The sequence below is a fragment of the Dicentrarchus labrax genome, unplaced genomic scaffold (assembly GCF_905237075.1).
Source record: "Dicentrarchus labrax unplaced genomic scaffold, dlabrax2021, whole genome shotgun sequence".
In the NCBI taxonomy this organism is placed as follows: Eukaryota; Metazoa; Chordata; class Actinopteri; family Moronidae; genus Dicentrarchus; species Dicentrarchus labrax.
In genome coordinates, this window is record NW_026136704.1 from 3,953,339 (window position 1) to 3,972,347 (window position 19,009).

Below are 19,009 nucleotides of genomic sequence, written 5' to 3' on the forward strand. Positions count from 1 at the left end.
AACCAAAACCACTTCTGTGTTTGTTTGTGTTGCGTTCATGCAAATGTCAAAGTGTGATTTGTTACACAGCAATGTAAATGATAAAGCATATAATGAAAGGAAGACATTTTTCTAGCACCACATGATAAATATGGTCATATTGCACAGCCTTCCCAGTTAATGTTGTCCACTTTTCATATTTTGTGTTAAAATTGTGCTTAAATACAGATGTAAATAAAGTTTGTATTGTTACACAGTACGTAGGACAAAGCTGTATGCACAGTAAACCCCATATGGCAGAGAGGGGAAACACTGTATATGAAATATTGACTATTAAAAATCTTTGTATTTGCCATATCAACTTTTTCAAATCTGTTTAAACTAATGTTAGATGACACTGGATAGACAGTAGCCAGATGACACGCATTTGACTGCACAGTGAAAGAAAAAGCATGCACCATGTAATTTCTGCTGCTAGAGGGTCATTCACATCAAAACAATAACAAAAGAGAAATTTGACGTTATCATGAGGTAGTTTGGGATCATGGGAGTTGCCTTCACTGCAGTCAGCTTCTCCCAGTTAGGATTCCTTCAGTGTTCATGGTTCAGGAGGTTTCTACCGGGAGCCCAATGATCCACAGAGGTCTCCTCCTCTGCAAAACAAACAGACCTACTGATTAAAACCACTAAAACACTGAATAAAGCAGTTCCACCTTAAAAATCACTGCTTCTCCCACGCTGTTGGACAGACAAAGGACGTCCCGGAGGGGCTGCGAGCCGAGCTGCTGCTAACGTTAGCTCAGCTTGTTTCTCTGATAACTTAAGATCCAGACGTCCGATGACTAAAATCCTTCATCCGGTTCAAATCTAGAGTTAAAAAGCACCAAGATCTAAACAGTGGATGGTAACAATGTGGCTTCAGACTGGATCAACAGTCAATGTATGACAGCTTCTGGCAGACAACCACAACGCTGACGCACGTACACAACTCAACTACATAGAACATAGCTCTAGAGTTTATAGACATAATGTTACAGAGTATAGCTTAGCATATAAATTGTTCAGAACATACTGTAGTGATGTTTAGAGGACAACATAGTTCTTTTATCAGCTTTGTGTCACCATTCAACTTTCTGCTTGACCCACAGTAAGTATTTCTCCTTACAACAGTTACAACATCACTGAAATCAGCTCTCCCTGCACTTTCTTTCTACGTTAGTCTGAGCTTTATTCCCACAATTGGCCCTTGAGTGTGCGTGAAATGTCAAAACCCTGAGTTATAATCTTGAGCAGTGTAACAAGTCATAAATATAACATGTCTTGGACTTTGGCACATATCCCTAAATAGCCATTCTCCTTCTATAAGACGAAGCTTTCCCTTAAACAAACATTGTGGTGAGGGCTGAGGCCTGGACATGGCTCAGAGGACTTTCCACTATATGTAGCCTACTCTATGAAAATGTATGTTTTCAAATATTTCTAGTTCCAGTGTGTAGGCACTAGACAAGTTATTGTAGACTTGTTTAAATGTTGTGGCTATACACTTGTACACCTCGCTCTAAACTTCTTTGCAGCCTCATAATTAGTTTGTCTCTGCTGCTTTGGTGTGGGGTGTCTCCCTCCCTTTTTTCTTGCAAACTGAATTATTGATAGAGATGCTGCAGGCCAGATGAATAATAGAGAAGACTGCTGAAGGAAAGACTTGTCAGAGCAAAGAATGGAGGTCTGCAGAGTACAGCAGCTGTTCTCTGGGGAATTACAATTGGTCATATGCTTCATTTTTCTTATGTTACACAGCTCCTGTGTGCACACTCAAACCAACAAGTACTGTGTGTGTATATATTGTGATATTCCTCTATATTCAAATTGATCTGGGGGTGTGCAATATTCTGGATGAGATGGACACAGTTGAACAGATCGTTGTAAGTTACCTTTCAGAAATAAAATCGAATAACTCTTGAATAGATGTTCTTTAATCATCATGAAAAATGTTAAGTCATCCCAAAAAAAACTACAACTTCTGTGGCAACTGAAAATGACTTTGCAGTTTGCATTGGGCTCTCCCTACAAAAAAATGGGCTAATATCAATCCAATGTCAGGCTGAATGAATAAAGTGACTATTCAAGCATTTTTCTGGAGCTAATGGTGGCAGTCACTAAAGAGGGGATGCTTCTCGCTTCCTTCTCATCTCTGTTGAGAGTTGCAAATTGCGCAGTACTGATCAGGCAGGTGAGCATTTCCATTATCCTGCATAGAAGATTGGGCAAAACTCCAACTATGTATTGCACAGTTGGCTGCAAGTTTGGGAGCAAAGCAGGTAAAATGGGTTCGTTTCACAATGGACTGCAATCTAAGTTTTTAGCACTGGTCCTGTGTTGCTATACATGAAATATCCCACATTTGTGAAAAATGGAGCACTGCTAGTGGACTGGTACTCAGTCTTGGCGACTGTTACTTGAAGTAGTTGGTTTTGGAAGACAAACCATCTGATCCCTACTGATTGGTAGCCCCTTCCTTACCCTGGAAGTATCCTCAATGCCAATGTTAAAATCAAGACCACATTTCCCATAAACCCAGTTACTTCCTTTCCCTGCCTCCCCTTCAGAAGGCGGTAACCATGTGAGAGTGTGTGAGTGGTGCAGTAGTGCAGTGTCAGTGTCTCTGTCATTGCTGACTGCTGCTGACTGAAATCCACACTGTCAGCAGTCTCCTTTCTCTCTAGCACAGTGACGCAGCAGCACAGTCAAAGCACACTGCCTCAACCCAGGCACCTGGCTGTTTCTATGGTAACAGACTGCAGCGCTCGCCACTCTCCTGACTTGTTTGCAGTGCAAGTTGGGGAGTAAACAGTCAATTGCAACGGATTCTGACCAAAATAAAGTTGATGGATATTATTGTAGAGAGGACCTGATTATTGTGCAAGATATAGATTCAATAGTAGGACCACGTCATGAAAACATAGATGTCATCCAGTCTGTTTACTCTCAGATGACTGGTTTAATATGGTCTAAAACTTATATTAGCAAGAGCCTATGGATTTAGATAGACTCTATCAGTTTTGGTTTTTGCTGAGATTGATGCCATATGATATGGATATGAGATGCCTTCTGTAAGTTTATGGAATTCCTCTGCAAGTCTTTCCTCTGCAATAATTACAGGCCTGCAAATGCTAGGATAGAGCAGGCAGTGGTTCAGTGACTCAGTTGATCGTATCAGCCCAGAGACTGCTCAGAGACACTTAAACAAGCCGTCTAATGAGCAGTTTTATCTTGCTGAACTTGCATGTCAAGTTAACCAAAATACAAATAACTGTGAGTGATTGTTAGATTTTAGCGCAGTCAACCAGAGACACTGTGCCCTGATTATCTGTGGCAGGGTACCTGACTAGATATTTGTTCTTCCAAACTACTAACTCGAAACTATGTGGACCTGCCTTCTCTGAGAAAAAGATATCTCTGCGTAGGTACAGGTGAAGTTATTACCCACAGAGATCCAGGGTTTGATTCCTGGTAGTGGTACCTCCAGGTTGGTTGTGTAATGAATACAATTGGCCACATTATGGTGAAAAGTCTGCAGATCCACCGCCCACCATAGAGCTTTGATTGAGCCCAAAAAGTCAGGCCTACCCAATTTTAAGCTCCCTGATTGGATGGTGGATCAGTGTGCTCTCTGCGACTTACAGTCAGACTCTTCCCTAACGTCATTTGTTTAGTTGTATGAGTGTGTGCACTTGCTCACATTTAATAGTGATGATTCACGGCAGGAGACACTTTAATCCTTCACCAAACATTGCATATGGTAGAAATGAAATGGGCTATTACTATGGCAACCCTGACCATCAAATATACAGTCGGCTGTGGTTTGACATCTCATTTCTAAGTGCTAGCTGTAAACCTCAGAAGATTTTAAAGGTATTCTGTCATTGGACCTAATTCCATAATACCTTTAATGTCTCCTGAGGTACATTCATTGGGTTTATTTTTTCTAACTTTTGTATGACATTTGTCACACAATATTTTCTGGTTTTAAAATCATAACCATCTTTAGGTCGTCCAGGCCAGGAAGGTCTAGTTGTGCCATTTCCTGTCTCCAGAATGGGAGGGGTTGGGGGTGGAGGGTACAGGAACTTCCATTTGCTCTCCCCTATGAACTATTGGAAGGATGTTGTTACTATTTATGTCTTGAGCTGAGTGTTGGAGGAAATTGCAGTTGAGGAGCATGCACACTCAAACATACATCAGTGGTCTGTTTATCCTGCTGCATCGCTCAGTACTACAATGCCCAGTGGCATTCCCTCAGCTCTCCCGGTTATGACTTGTATCCTGGTTTTGATCATATTTGAGATATAGGGCTCTATTTTCATGAACCCTGTGACATGGTGCACATTGTAGGCAAATGCACCCTGCCCAGTGTGTCAGGGGCCAATCACACTTTTGTAGGGTTTTTCCATTGGCGCTTTTGTCCATGCAGAGTCAGACCATGCCACACTGATTTGCATTTCCATTACCTGTATAAACGCACTGCACCAAAGGTGGACTTTCTCCGGAGTTGGGCCAAATGTGCCCAAACAAGCATGTTATTCGAGGCTAGGGATTGGGCCGATCCGATCCCGTATCGGTATCAGGACCGATACCAGCGTAATTCACGTATCGGAATTTCCCGATCCAACCTGCGCAGATTTCCGATATCCATGAGGCATGTGTGCGCTTTAACGTTGTCTGCTGAAATGACTCCACAGGTGATTCCTGCCGGCCAGTCTGCTAGCTTGGAACCCTTACAGTTGCATATTTGTTTTCAGAATGGGATTTTTCCTGTTAAAGGGATTTCCTGTTTTTCTGACTTCCTTTTCTGACCTTATACTTGCCTCAAGTTGCCTTTTGGGACATACATACATACATACGTACATATCATACTTGCCTGTTGAGGAGTTTATTCATATTATCTCATATAAAATCAACAATAATGATAATAATAATATTAAAGAAAACAGAGCTCTGGTATCGGAATAGTATCGGTATCGGCCGATATCCAAATTCAGGTATCGGGATTGAATCGGAAGTGAAAAAATGTGGATCGGTGCATCCCTATTCAAGGCTCAACTCATGTCTGTGCAGGAGACCAGAGAGATCAACACAAAATCTCTGTGTCCAGCTCTCAGTACTTTTTCTTTTTTTAAAGTAATTTTTTTGGCCTTTATTTGATAGAGACAGCTGAAGATTCAACACGTCAAGCTTTGAAATAACAAAATATCCTCAGACTTTTATTGTGAAGAGTTTATAGGAAATTCAATTAATCAGTGAATTTGTGGAGCTTAGTTAGCGACTAATGTGGAACTCCAGGTGACACTCTGCCCATATGTGTTAAAAAGACAATGAAGTGTGTAGTCGTTGCCACATTTACCTAGAGTTTAGTATGAAGAAGGACTGACCGGAAAGAACAGTCATGAGGGAGTAATTAGTGGAGAGAGAAATTTGAATTGATCTACAATTTTTCATGGAACTGTGTGAACTGTTCTCATTGTGTCAGTTCAATGTCAATTTCAACAATTTTAAACGTTTTGTGTTTCATTTTGGCTTATTTTGTTAAATGATGAAAAGAAAAATCATGTCCCTCAAAGTATCAATAAAAGTTACATTTTGCCATTGTTTCCAAAATTTGTCAGCACTGGTACCAAAAAATCCAAATGATACTCAACTTTCTATGAATCACTAGATGTTAACACACATATAGTCACATTATATCACGTGACATTTTAGACCAATTGCAGCACACTCATAGTAGGCTGCTGGTGGGTGAAGAATTTAGCTCGACCAGCAAATTTACTGCTTTGTTTTCTCCACAAACGGGCTCTTTTGTTCATACCAACCTGCTAAAATTCACTGAAACCCCAAAAATACAGAAGGTAATGTGCCACCATTACACAACCACTCACTCAACACATATTCACACTCAACTCAAAGGCCACACTTCAGCACATGTCCAGTGCCACTCAGCTTATCTGCTGTTGAGTTTCCGTTTAAGCAAATAGGGCAGTGAATGGGCTCTGTGTTTTATCCACTGTTCCACAGCTGACCCAAGCCCTGGGGCTTCTGTCAGCCAGAGAGAACAGAGAATACAGATTCTGTACCAGGTTCATTGTTCACTACAGTATCCTATCACCACTGCGTGTGGGTGTGTCCATGACTGTAGGCTTTCATATGGCTTGTTGACTTGTAATGTAAATACCTGTCAAAATATAAAATATCACTCTGAATGAGTCAAAACGTGTAATCACGTGTGAAAGATGTTGCTGGACTGTGAAGGACAATTATGTTTACACTGCCCAGATCAGATCTGTTTTTTTCATGACAGCACAAATCATATGGAATCTGATCTTTTCAATTCTGATTCAGGCCGGATTTTTTTGCAATGTGAATACCTGAATCTGGGACCTGATATAGACCGCATTCAAAAAAGAATTTAAACAGCATACCAAAAAGAATAGAAGAAAGAAAATGTAATTAATTAAAAGAGAATTAATTTAGAATTCACCGCTAAGGCTTGCAGTGTGAACATGGCAAGAGTACATTGGTATATCAGGAAAGTGTGTCCAAGTGTGGAGACTGTGCCCTAATACTCACCACATCTGAAATGCATCTTGTCAACTTGCTCATACATCAGGGTTCAGTGTTAAAGTTTAGTGGTACAGAAACCTTTTTTTTCTGCAGTTTGAGGTGCCTTTGAAAAACTACCGTTTTATAAGCCTTGTTTTCATTAGTGTATGATGACCTTAATATACGAATCATTATGTTTTTATTACCTTAGAATGAATTTTTAGCTACAGACACCGCGGGTCACCTTCCATGAAGTCCAACATGTTGAACCGCCATCTTCTACAGTAGTAGTAGCCTGCAAATGTAGGGGCTTGGTGGCCTGCGGGACCAGTGCTTAAAAATATTACCGTCTATCCCTGATTTAAGCTAGTTAACTTGGTTGTTTTTTTTTACATTTTTTTGAGGCTTTTATTGCCTTTTAATTGATAGTGACAGCTGAAGAGTAACAGGAAAGGGGGGAAGAGAGAGGGAGATGATACGCAGCAAAGGGCTGCAGGTCGGATTTGAACCATGGGCCACTGCAGAGCACTTTCCTGAATCCATTATGGAGTTCAGTATGTAAAGCAGCTTCAGCGTTATGGCTGTTTACTTGCACGCGTTGTCCCTAATCATCAATACAGTCGATGGAGTTTCAGCCACTGGGTTTTAGTCAATGACTTGCTTCCAAATCTCACTGGCTCTGTTTGGTTTTTGAAACCGTCACTGGCCTGCAAACTGTAGCCCCGACCCCTTGCCCTTTGACCCAGCATGTGAGGTCAGAGGAGTGGTATTCTTAAGAGTTGTGTAAAAAGCATTGTCCATGTTTTGTCCTGCCCACGCATACCACAGAGATTACTGCAGCCAGACAGAATTAGCGTGCTTGGAGGAAACAAGACATGACTGTGAAGCTGATGGCTGTTTAGTCAGTTTATCATGCTGTGAGATTACAGTGTTTCTTGTTCACTGCCCATATCTGGTGGATCTAAATGCTGTTGGAAGTCATTCAACATAGTGCCTGCTTACAGATATACCCATTGGCTCTATGAAGGCTCATTTATTAAATCACTTTACATAGGAATTATTGTCAAAAACTGAACATTTTTACAACGTGTAGACCACGTAGGACCACAAAGAACTCCAAACTTGCTTAGTGATGCCATGCAGTTAGGGTATTAAGGGTACTTAAGAGTGTTCTTTGTGGTGCTAGGTGTCATGTTGGTCTTTCTAGTACACTTTTCTGTACTGTCAGTCTCTGTTGTTTGCTATGTTGTTTTTTCCCAATGGTTTTATTGGCTGTTTGTTAGTGGTACTCTGTGGGATGTAGTCCGTTGCAGTTAATGGGGTTTGCTTCTTGTCAAAGAGTTTTTTCTTCTGAATGAAATCATTATTCTAGACCTAAACTCCTTACAACACCATGAGTTGCGAGATGTTCCATCAAAAACTGATTTTCCCCTCCAAATTTCACTGACTGTTTCATTTGAATAATTGTTATTGAACCAGAACTTATCAGATAAGATAGAATAAGTCTGAATACCTATGCCAATAACCATCCTACTGTTGCGATCCTAATATATATACTAATAACCATCCTACTGTTGTGATCCTAATATATATACTAATAACCATCCTACTGTTGTGATCCTAATATATATACTAATAACCACCCTACTCATAACCATCTTACTCGCGTTCATCTTGGAACCCAACCTTGTTATACAGATTTGCGGATTAGTTAAATCTTCCACCAAGTTTGATGTTGGCCAAAATAAGCTCTGTTTGGACATTCCACAGACTCTGCACTGCCTGTCATCTGCAAACATGCTTGGACAGATTCCCGTGTTGTTGGCATGCACTCAAAATGTCATAGGTCCAAATAATGACACAGGAGTCCTCCAGCAATCCTTTGTAATCAGGTACTCCCTCGCCCAGGTAGAATTTGATAAAACAGAAATGACCAGAAACTGATAAACTGATCGTGACAAGAGACAAGTTGTTGTAAAGTGAGATGTTGAGTTTTGTCTCTAGGACTCTTACTGACCTGGGTGAGGCTGGGTGTGTGTGTGTGTGTGTGTGTGTGTGTGTGTGTGTGTGTGTATGAAGTCATCTTACTGTTGAATCACATGTACAGACAGACATCATGCACCCTGTCTGACGTACATCTGCCACCCTGCACCAGAAGTGAAGGAGCTCACTCAGGCATCTCACACACACACACACACACACACACACACACACACACACACACACACACACACACACACACACACACACACACACACACACACATAGTGTCTGATGTATTGTCTAATTCACTTGGCCTTTGATTTAATTTTAAACAGGCTTACATCTTGTACATTTTGTCCTGTATGAACTTGATCAGGTTAAGTTAGTCTCAGTCCAGCACAGTAGGGCAGACTTGTGCCAATATGATACTTGGTACAGGTACAGGTACCAAAACAGTACTTTGTTTTTGATATCTTGCTCTGATGAATATAAAACTGTTAGACAAAACCCTTTCTTTCATTTAACAAATGTACTGAATTGTAGATAATGAGGCTGTTAAACAGAAAGTGTCAGCAGTCACATCTGCATATCCTGATGTGTGCAGGAATAATGATTATCTTCAAGCTTGCAGCCAGGAGACAAGCTCTGCTGTGCTCCTCAGTTGAACATTGTTGGTATACAGTTTGACACTAATTCATTGCCATTTTGTAGCTGTAACTTAGCGGGAAACAGTGATGCTGACTTATAGTGGAGCAGCCCCACTACACAACCACCCTGATGATGGCAAGCTGGAAGCAGTTGGTGAATAAAGCATGGCATATTGGAAAGGACTTGAACAGTTGAGCATTTTGGGTGATTCAGTTTTCTGCTCTTTCACAGACAGATGTGCAGGTCTATATCAGTTTCATCTGTGAGCTTCCAGTCCAGAGTTAGGTCTGGGGAATGTTTCGTCTTGTTCAGGACAAAGACTGCAGGGAGAATGAAACCGCTAGCCTGGCTCTGTTAAAATTGGAGAAAATGGTTCAAAATAAGTTTTATTCATTTATATATAATGTTTAGAAAAGAAAACGTACCACAGACAAGTTATGGTTTTAGGTATTGTTGGTTGGTAGTGTTATGTTGCCAGATTTGAGCTACCTTAGAAGTACACAGCGGCATCTCAGGTATTCATGTTGTTAACGGCTGAAAGATAATGTGGAATGGAGAGGGGTGTGCGTGTATGTAATGTTGCAGTCATGGCATTCCAGTAATTGTGCTGATTTTAGTTTCCTAATAAGCTTAACCCAGTTTTCATTTGTTAGAAGGAGCCTGAGCTCATTGATGTCTGAACAACAAGGTCCAAGGACCAAAACAGCCTGGACATGAGGTGAGGGGGACAAAACAAAGGCTTTCATATAGTGGGGGGAGGGGTGTGTATCATACTGAGCAATGACAATCAGTCAGTTCAGAGACTGAATCAATGTGTCCTTCACAAACATGTTCAATCCTGTCAACATGGGAATGAAAATGAAATCAGCCCCCTAGTAGGAAAAATGATTGAATGGATTGTGTGTGTGTGTGTGTGTGTGTGTGTGTGTGTGTGTGTGTGTGTGTGTGTGTGTGCGTGTGCGTGTGCGTGCAGGACTTTGGCATTAACACTGTCACCATCTGCTGAGCTCCTGACAGCAGAGAACATTGGAGTACACTCTGCTGGTTGCGTTAGAGGAATGTCACACTGAGGAAATGTACACTTAAATTCTGTGACTTTAGTGCCTGTAGCTATTTATCTGCAAACAGAGAATCTATGCTAAGCAAGATAAAAAAAATATGCACTCATCTAAATAATCAGAATATGTAGAAATCTCGTCTGTACAGGGAAGCGTACACTGATATCAGTCTATCTTGTTCACTGAATTCCAGGAATCAATTGTACGCATGAAGATCAGTTTACTTGTGATAGTACTGCTCGGCCTGTGAGAACAGCTGTAGAATATCTAGTCCAGCTGTTAGACTTGATGTCTATCTGTCAAAACGTTGGTGACCTACACTTAGAACTGTGCCTGAATACATCCTGTGTGACAGAGATGGAGAACCAGAGCTGCTGTTGTTTTGCTGACATGCTGCTCATCCTACGCCTCCTGTGCAGACACTGTGCAAGCTATCTGGCCTTAAGACTCTACATTTACCACTGAAAGCCTTGGTTACAAAGTAAGGGTGCAGAGTTTGGAACACTTCAAGGGATAGTTGGGTATTTTTGAAGTGGGGTTGTGTGAAGTGTTTATCCATACAGTAGACAGAGGTCAGCACGCCCCCAGCAGAGCAATGCACTGCTGTGGATGGGGCAAGGTTATTTTACTTAACTAATAAAAAATAAATAAGAGCTTCACTTTAGAAAAAGATGAAAACTAACTGAAATAAAAAATAAACAGGAAATGTCTTTTCTCAATATGGTCAAATTTGTCAACACAACAAGCATGAGGTGCATATGTTTATTGAGACTGAGTCAATGTGTTTGTATTGTAACAACTATTCTGAACTCCTTCAATCTTGCCCCTGACAAATACCCCCATTATAATAAAGGGAAACAAACTAATAGAGAAACAAATAAAAACGTAAAAATACAAAACTCTGAAAACTCTTTGGACGTGGACAGCAAATAACCATTTTATGATAGATTAGATTTGATGGCCCACCTAAAAATAAATCTACATCAGTTTAAGTCTGCTTTATTAAGAATATTTTCACCACTTTACCTATTTATTTGGCACTAGCTGTAGAACTTCTGTTCTCCTACTCTACAGTGCGACTGCACTGTATTACACAGCAGATTAGCTGTTTGATCACTTTCTTTTAGGGCTGTGTATTGGCTAGAATCTGGTGATACATGGACAATACATATCATGATACAGGGGTTATGATTCAATATATTGCCATATTTTGTGATTCTGTAGGCAGTATGATCTGCATTTGTATTTATCACAGCCCCTGTAACATCCAACATAATAGCTCTCAGTTTACAGCACTGCTATTTAGTGGTTGGAAGTTAAAACACATCAGTAGTGTTTTTAAGAAGTGATACATTATCATAAAGCAAAATATTGCGATACTCATGTGTATTGATATTTTCTTACACCCTACTTTCTCTGTGTTATTGAAGAACCTGGAGATTATTCTAATATGACGTTTTCACACATGAAACTTGGTAAAGTCGGAACAGGAATTGTTGTGTGCCACTCAGCTGACTTTACAGCCGCCCCTTGTACATGTGACATACTACTTTGCCATTCATAATAGTTGTTGTCACTCTTGAACACACTGTTACATCACTGCATTTCTCTCCTCACCATTCCTACCCCACCCTCTTCTTTAAGCTGCGCTCTATTTCCCAAGACAGCCCAGCCTGTACACCCCCCCCCGTCAGCTGAACTAAAGCTGTCACTCCATTCATTTCAATTTATTTGCACATCAAAATCACTTTGCCGTTCCCTCCCGAGAATATCATTGCAGCATCTGGGAAATAATGGAGGCTTTGTGTGGTTGCAGGATACCAAAAGCATGTGGAGCTGTTCCTAGTCCTCTGGCTCCATCTTGTGGTTTAGAAGTGGAGGTGATTGTAAAGAAATGGAGCTGCAGCAGATACCCAAGTGGTTGATATCTGCTGGGATGTATTTTTTTATGTGGGTTAGTGATGCGCGGGTCAAGAAATGATTGGCGGGGCGGGTGGAGCGGGTCTTTAAGGATTAGCTTAATTACTTTAAGCGCCTATATATATATATTTATTTATTTATTTATTTATTTATTTATTTTTATTAAGATTTGAATTACACAGTCACACAGTCCTGCTCTCTATCATTATTTTACAGTATACATAGTTTGTAAATATGGTGTCTGTGGCAATTTTCCCTACACATCTACTCACCAGTGGAGGGGTGATTGATTGGCTTTCCAACCCCCGGCAACAAGCCAAAAAGTCTGTGTTTGATAGTGGACCATTCTACAGAATTGGATTATTCTCCAACTCTTATATCGGGATATGACTTTTGGTCCATATCGCCCAGCCCTAATCTAGGCTGCTTCATGCAAATCAATGGGGTCTGCAAGTGCTAATTGCCGCCTCCGGAAACTCACCAAAAGTTTTTAGATTAAACCTTGTCGACGTAAAATTAAGACCGATTCACCAACTGCATCAGGTATTTCTCACATTATTTTCGTAATATAAGAGAACTTTTCCATACAAGTCGCCATGTTGGTCAGGTTTGAAATCCCAGAGCAGAAAGCGTCCAATCAAGTACAGCAAGGTAGGGTTGTAGTAGGGTGTAGCCTTTTGTTGTTCAACATGCATAAAGCGTCCAATGCTGGGAAACAGCGCGACCCCTCACTTTCAAAAGCGCACAGACAGCTTTAGTCCTGCTATTGATTGCTGTTTTTCCGTGTAATACAGCTCTCTTTACTAATAGGAGACTGTACTTGACTGGGAGGTTTTCATTCAACTGGAAAGAAACAAATTTTTACAGGTAGTTGAGTTTTGAGGGGCAGCATCACAAGAAAAAAGATTTTTCATTTATTGCCGGCAGCGAGGGAAGCCTGTGTATTATTTCTGGTAACATGTCACACTACTTCTGCTTTTCTTTGCACTGCCTTCCTTCATATGCTTAGACTTCCTCCTCTCTGCTACACAGCACAGTTTCAAACAGGAAGGCAATGCAGCTTGCAACACAACACATTCAAATCTAGACCCAAAGAACGTTATTGTCCTGTGTGTTTACTGAAACAGATGGTTGGAAGAGCAGAGACAGAGCAGAGTTGATGAAACAGGGGGGAGAAGGTTTTTGGTTGGATTTGGGGTTCCGATAGCCGCGCCACCACACGTGGGATTGCAGTGCAAAATGATGATCGGACGGAATGCAAAGGTATGTTACCAGGATGGAGTGTCACAACTGTAGTTGGTGCAGATATTCGGGAACAAGCAAAGCTCCAAGTTTGTTAGATGTATTTTCAGTTACAATACTGAGCAGCAGCTGAACTCTCTCCTCACTGTTGAATGGTGCTACCAGTTTAATGTCTTTTTGGCAGTAGCTATCCAGCTAGCTAACAAGGCTGCTGAGCTACTCTACTGTAACTTCAGGCTGTGATAAATCATCTGATGTAAATTCTTAGTCACCATCTTAGAAGACTGTAATAGTGCAGCCTATTGATCAAAAGAACACATTAGTTTGCCTTGCTATGGGCAACCATGAGGTACCATGTAAAAGGGGGCTATGTATGGTATAACTACGGTTCTATGAATTCTGGATGACCGCCAGAATTTGCCATGTCAAGTCTTGGCGAGAAGATTCTGTAGGGACATCTTTCATGATAACGTGAGTTTACGTAGGCGTGGCTGCCCTTCATCAACCCAGGTCACATGTGCTGTGTGAGATAGATAACATCCAAGTTGAGCATGGCCTCTGGCAGTCAGGAAGAATTGATGAAACGCTGTCTGCCACTTATTCTTACATTTAATGCAGCATAAAAGTAATGCATTAAGTTTCAATAAATCTCCACCACCACTGCCATACTGTCCTGTCCATGTTGTTCCTTTGCATCCTTTGTCAGTTTGTCCCAGTGTGCCAACTTTTTTGGTCATATTATCAAGCAAAAGTGACTGCTTCCAGCTTCTCAATTGTGAGGATTTGCTGCTTTTCAGTTTGATATTATTGTAAATTGAATATTTGTCATGGGGTTGTGGACTGTTTGTCAGGTCAAACAAGACATTTGAAAACTTTATCTTGGGATATGGAAAATTTTGTTGGTTACTTTTTAGCCACACTAGCTCTAGAGAAGGCATGTTAGTCACTGAACTGCTATGGTAAATGGACCTGTACTTGTATAGCACCTTTCTAGTCTTCTGACCACTCAAAGCACTTTTACACTACGTGCCACATTCACCCTTTCACACACATTCACTCAGTGATGGCAAAGTCCATCAAACAGAAACTAACTCATTCATACACATTCACACACCGATGCACGGCATCAGGAGCAATTCGGGGTTCAGTATCTTGCTCAAGGATACTTCGACATGTGACAGGAGGAGCCGGGGATCGAACCAACAGCCTTAGTGGACGACCCGCTCTGCCTCTGAGCCACAGCCGCCCAACTACTACTACTACATGACCTGCCATTAAACTTAGTACATACACGTCCTCCTTAATAATACTATCTAATAAGTAATCCCCTAACTGATCCTCTAACTGTTCATCTAGTGCCATCATAGGTCAGAATTTCACTTTGTCCATTATATTGGTTTATGACCAAATACCTGCATAACTAATGATTCCTTTAGCCTCAGCTTTACCATGCAATTAGTGCTAATAAGCAACTGTCAGCGTTTTACAAACTAAACTAAGATGATTGTGAACATGTTAGCATGATGATGTTAGCATGGCTGTTAAAAAAGAATGGCTTCATTTAATTGGATTGTTTTTGTAGTTGTGGTAACCTATCATGACGTCGCCCATTAGTTTGTGGAGGACCGTTTTGAAGTTTGGTCTGAAGACATTTCACAGATTCAAATAATAATAATAACGTTTTTTCTTTGGTTGTTTACTGAAGTAGCATCTCTAGCATCAGCTCCATAACCACACAAGTGCCAGTGTGCCCCCCCCAAAGGCTACCCTGAATGCACCATGATGTCAACTTCACTGTCCTACATTTTAGTTTTGCTTACCCACTAGATAAGCATTTGGACCCTGTGTGTTCTCAATTACATTACCAGACCCTTAGCTGTGTTTCCTTACACACACACACACACACATGTGCGCACACACACAAGCAGCTGAGATGACAGCAACTGCAGCAGTGTGTGGTTGAACAACGTGGCTGCTGATTGGACTGCGGAGGTGGTGTGGGGGAGTTCATGGCAGAGCCCCCTATTTTTACCACCTCTCTACACCCTCATATCACAACAGCTGTCCCCACATCTCTTGTCTGTCCACGGTCAGGAATAGCCGGCCTATCAGAGCGCTCCCCCTCTCCTCTGCTTTGCTGTTTCACTCTCCAGTCTGTCTCTTTAGCCGCTCACTTAGATCTCCTCAACTTCAGCCGGTTTTTGATTTGATCGGTGACTTGCAGGGACTATTTGGATACAGGAGTTGTGGAATTGCTTCACTGACAGGTAGAACAATTTGATCACTTTTTTGGGATCTTTAGTGGAAAATCTTCGATAAGCTCTAGCCACTGCAGCCGGTGGCACTATTTATAGACTAGAGTTAGCTGAGGGGGGCAGCATGAATGGTTTCCAGACTGAAATTTTTTCTGTGATTGGGAATTTTCACCTTTTCCTACTCAGATGTTAGTCATTCAGAGTGGTAGAACTTAAGATTGTATTGAACGTCAGTTTGGCCAGTTTGAAGAAGTGGTCCACGTATAGGTTGAGTTGGGTATGAACTGGTGGGAAATGTAGTGGGACGGAGGTTTAGTGCACTTTCATGTTTTGACACTGCTTTTCAGTTGATATTAAACATGTTATTAGGTGAGTTTGACTTTTGAAATGTGACATTTTAGGGTTTGGTTTCTTTCAGTTCATCACGTTTAGACTTTATCTGGCCATTATCTGAAACCAAACCTGGGACCCAGGTCAGACCAGGTCCAAATCATTTGTCTGTACCAACAATGCTAGAGTGGATCCAAGTGGGTGCTCTATTAGCTCTGATCACATGGTGCATCATCATGAAACATGGCATGTGTTGCTGCTCTGTTTGACTGTGGTGGAGCATCATGCTGCTGCCACTGTGACTGTTCCCTCTGCATTTGGGTCTGTTCAGGTCGACCACATTCCAGATCAGGTCTGTTTATCCGTGGCTTTATTTGGACTGGGTCTGACTTCAGATTGGGCCTGCTTTTTGAAAATGAATTCATGCATTTTTGGTTTGGTTAGGTAGATCAGACTTCCAACCTAGATATTAGTAGTCTACTACTACTACAATTGCTTCCAGTACAAATTGTAAACCCAGGCCATATTGTAGACCCTAATTCAGAAGAACAGAAGTCCATGTTAATGCTCATGTAGAATCAAATCTAGATAAAATCCTCTCAAAACTGGCACCTAAAGTTTTTCTCTCCTGCTCTGTAAATGAATAAAACACAAGGCGTTATTCTGGTAATAAAAGACTGAATTTAAGATATTATAAATTCTGTTAAAGTTCTTCTCCTAGTGTGGTAGCCTGATGGAACATATCATGAGTATATGATCTGTTGTGTGTAGATACACTTCAGACATGCTTTTGGAGTGTTGTCTTTGTTAAATATTTACTCAGCTTTTATGTATACAGTTTGTGTGTGTAGTTGTGTAGTTCTTTCTTGTAAGGTGATGTGATTAATGAGTCAGTGCTCATACCACACGGGAACTTCCTAAACTAGAGATTGTGTGACATACATTGTCACTGTGCTATAACAGTATCCCTTCTGTGGTCATGTCCCTGCTTTTTGGCTTTATGTGTAGATAGTTATAAAGAATGTCTTTTCTGTTTAATAGTAACGATTGCAGTGTTTTTATGTATATCTATGTGTATGTATTAGTGCTGTAAAACGATTAAAATATTTAATCACGATTAATCACATTAATGTCATAGTTAACTCGCAAATAATCGCACATTTTTATCTATTCTAAATGTCCCTTGATTTATTTTTGTCCCATTATTTTTTTTCTCATTTTAATGTTTTTATCACCATGGAAAAGTGGATCGGCTTGCTTTGTGCAAATGTTGTTTTTATTGAAAAATCATCCATTGTCGCCTGGCTTTGACGAGGGGGAGGAGAATTCTATTATTGGCATCCATTTCGGCGTCTCACGCTCGCCATCCGCTCAAAACGTAACGTCTACTACTCTTAGACAAGTGTGTGCGGCGTGCCTGTTGTTTTGTTTCCGGTCTAGCTAGATCCGGTGTGGTGTTGTAGTTTTTCTAACGTTACTAGTTGTTGCAACAGCATGTGAAAAAAACTACAAAGTGTGCTAGGTCAAAAAGAACGTTAATTTTGCGATAAAAAAAATTGACGCCGTTAAAATGGGTTTGCGTTAACCCCGTTAATAACGCGTTTAACTGACAGCACTAGTATATGTGTGTGTATATATGTATGTGTGTGTTTCACATGTGTCTTCATATTCAAGCAAGTTTATTTATGAGTTCAATTGAGTTGAAACTAATAAGAAAAAATTCCAAGCAAGTTTCTGTCTAGAAATGGAAATGGACATTTTGAAACAACTGCATTATGAAATGTTCTTACATTCAGTGTTTTCCCAGGACAACTTAAGATGGTTTGGTTTGATAGTTACTGTTTGATAGTATGTTAGGTTAATTGTCCAGTCAGTGCCCCCTGACCAAGGTCCGGTTCAGGTCTGGAGTTGGTCCCTGGGCTCTGTGGCCATGGCTTCTTCGGATGAGTCGAATGCAGAGAATGAATTTTCTTACGGGGATTAATTAAGGATGACTCAACTTGATGAAGTTGGTGTCAGATTGTTAAGTCTTGGTTATGTGTACAGCGTAGAATAAAAAAAAAGATGTTTCTGATGTGTGATACAGTATGACTTTAGCACCCGCTATAGGCCTATGCCGGTTTTATTGGCCTCGTTGGCCTTTCTCTGAGGGAGTAATGTGGGACAGTACCACTGTCTAATCCAAAAATAAGACCGTTAGTCAGAGTGCTAATTCTGTGACTACTGATAAAAGCCACTAACCATGAGCCAGACCTGGACACTGTCCCATACACAGTAAAAGTTGTTATGCAGGGGCATTAGGGTTGTTGATTCTCATCTTATCAAGCTTAAGACCTCCAGCCCATAAAAGCTGATAACAAGTGAAATAGATAAATTCAACCCTTGGATTTTCAGCATAACTTTCAAACAGAGCCATAGACTAACATTTTTTTACCTGTTTGTTTGTACATTGCCCATTTTAGATTTTGGTAAATTCTTTTGCTACCAACAATGAGGTAAAAACTGAGGTAGGACTAATCACTTTCATTCTATAAAGCATACACATGATAGTTTACATAAAATATACATTATGAACATGAAACACTCTCCCCCTTTAGAGTTTAAAGGTAAAGTTTGTAGTTTACTTCCAGACTGAGAAAAGGAGGCTGTAGTCAGCTTGAATTTGCGTTACTCACAATGCAGCTCAGATAGTAGTGGTGATATGGATCAAATCCTCAGCATATCCAACTTTATATTCTCATATTGATGGTAATATAGTCGACCATAAAGTACACAGTAAGCTGTTACAGATAGAGTATTTTTATGAATGAATTACATGTAAAGACTAATAAGCTTCTAGTGGAATTTTCAAGCAAATATTTACCAACATTTTCTGGTACCAGCTTCTTAAATGTAAAGATTCTCTGCTTTTGTTTGTCCTTTGTGATAGTAAATGTGAAGAGTTTTGGACTGTTGGTTGGACAAAAAATTTGAAGACGTCACTTGTCTCCGTGATGAGCA

General features: G+C 40.6%; 1 protein-coding gene across 5 annotated transcripts in view; it reads left to right on the forward strand.

Moving 5' to 3' along the window:
* myo18ab (myosin XVIIIA b) overlaps positions 1 to 19,009 on the forward strand; it is a 160,162-nt gene that overhangs the window by 17,043 nt on the left and 124,110 nt on the right. Inside the window, exon 1 of one of the 5 annotated variants that reach the window (XM_051397908.1) lies at positions 15,508 to 15,691. The exons of 3 other annotated variants lie outside the window; for them this stretch is intronic. The gene's annotated coding sequence lies outside the window, so the exon portion shown is untranslated. Of the gene's footprint in view, positions 1 to 15,507; positions 15,692 to 19,009 lie in introns of those variants that run through there. One more of the 5 variants, XM_051397909.1, reaches the window with a different exon arrangement.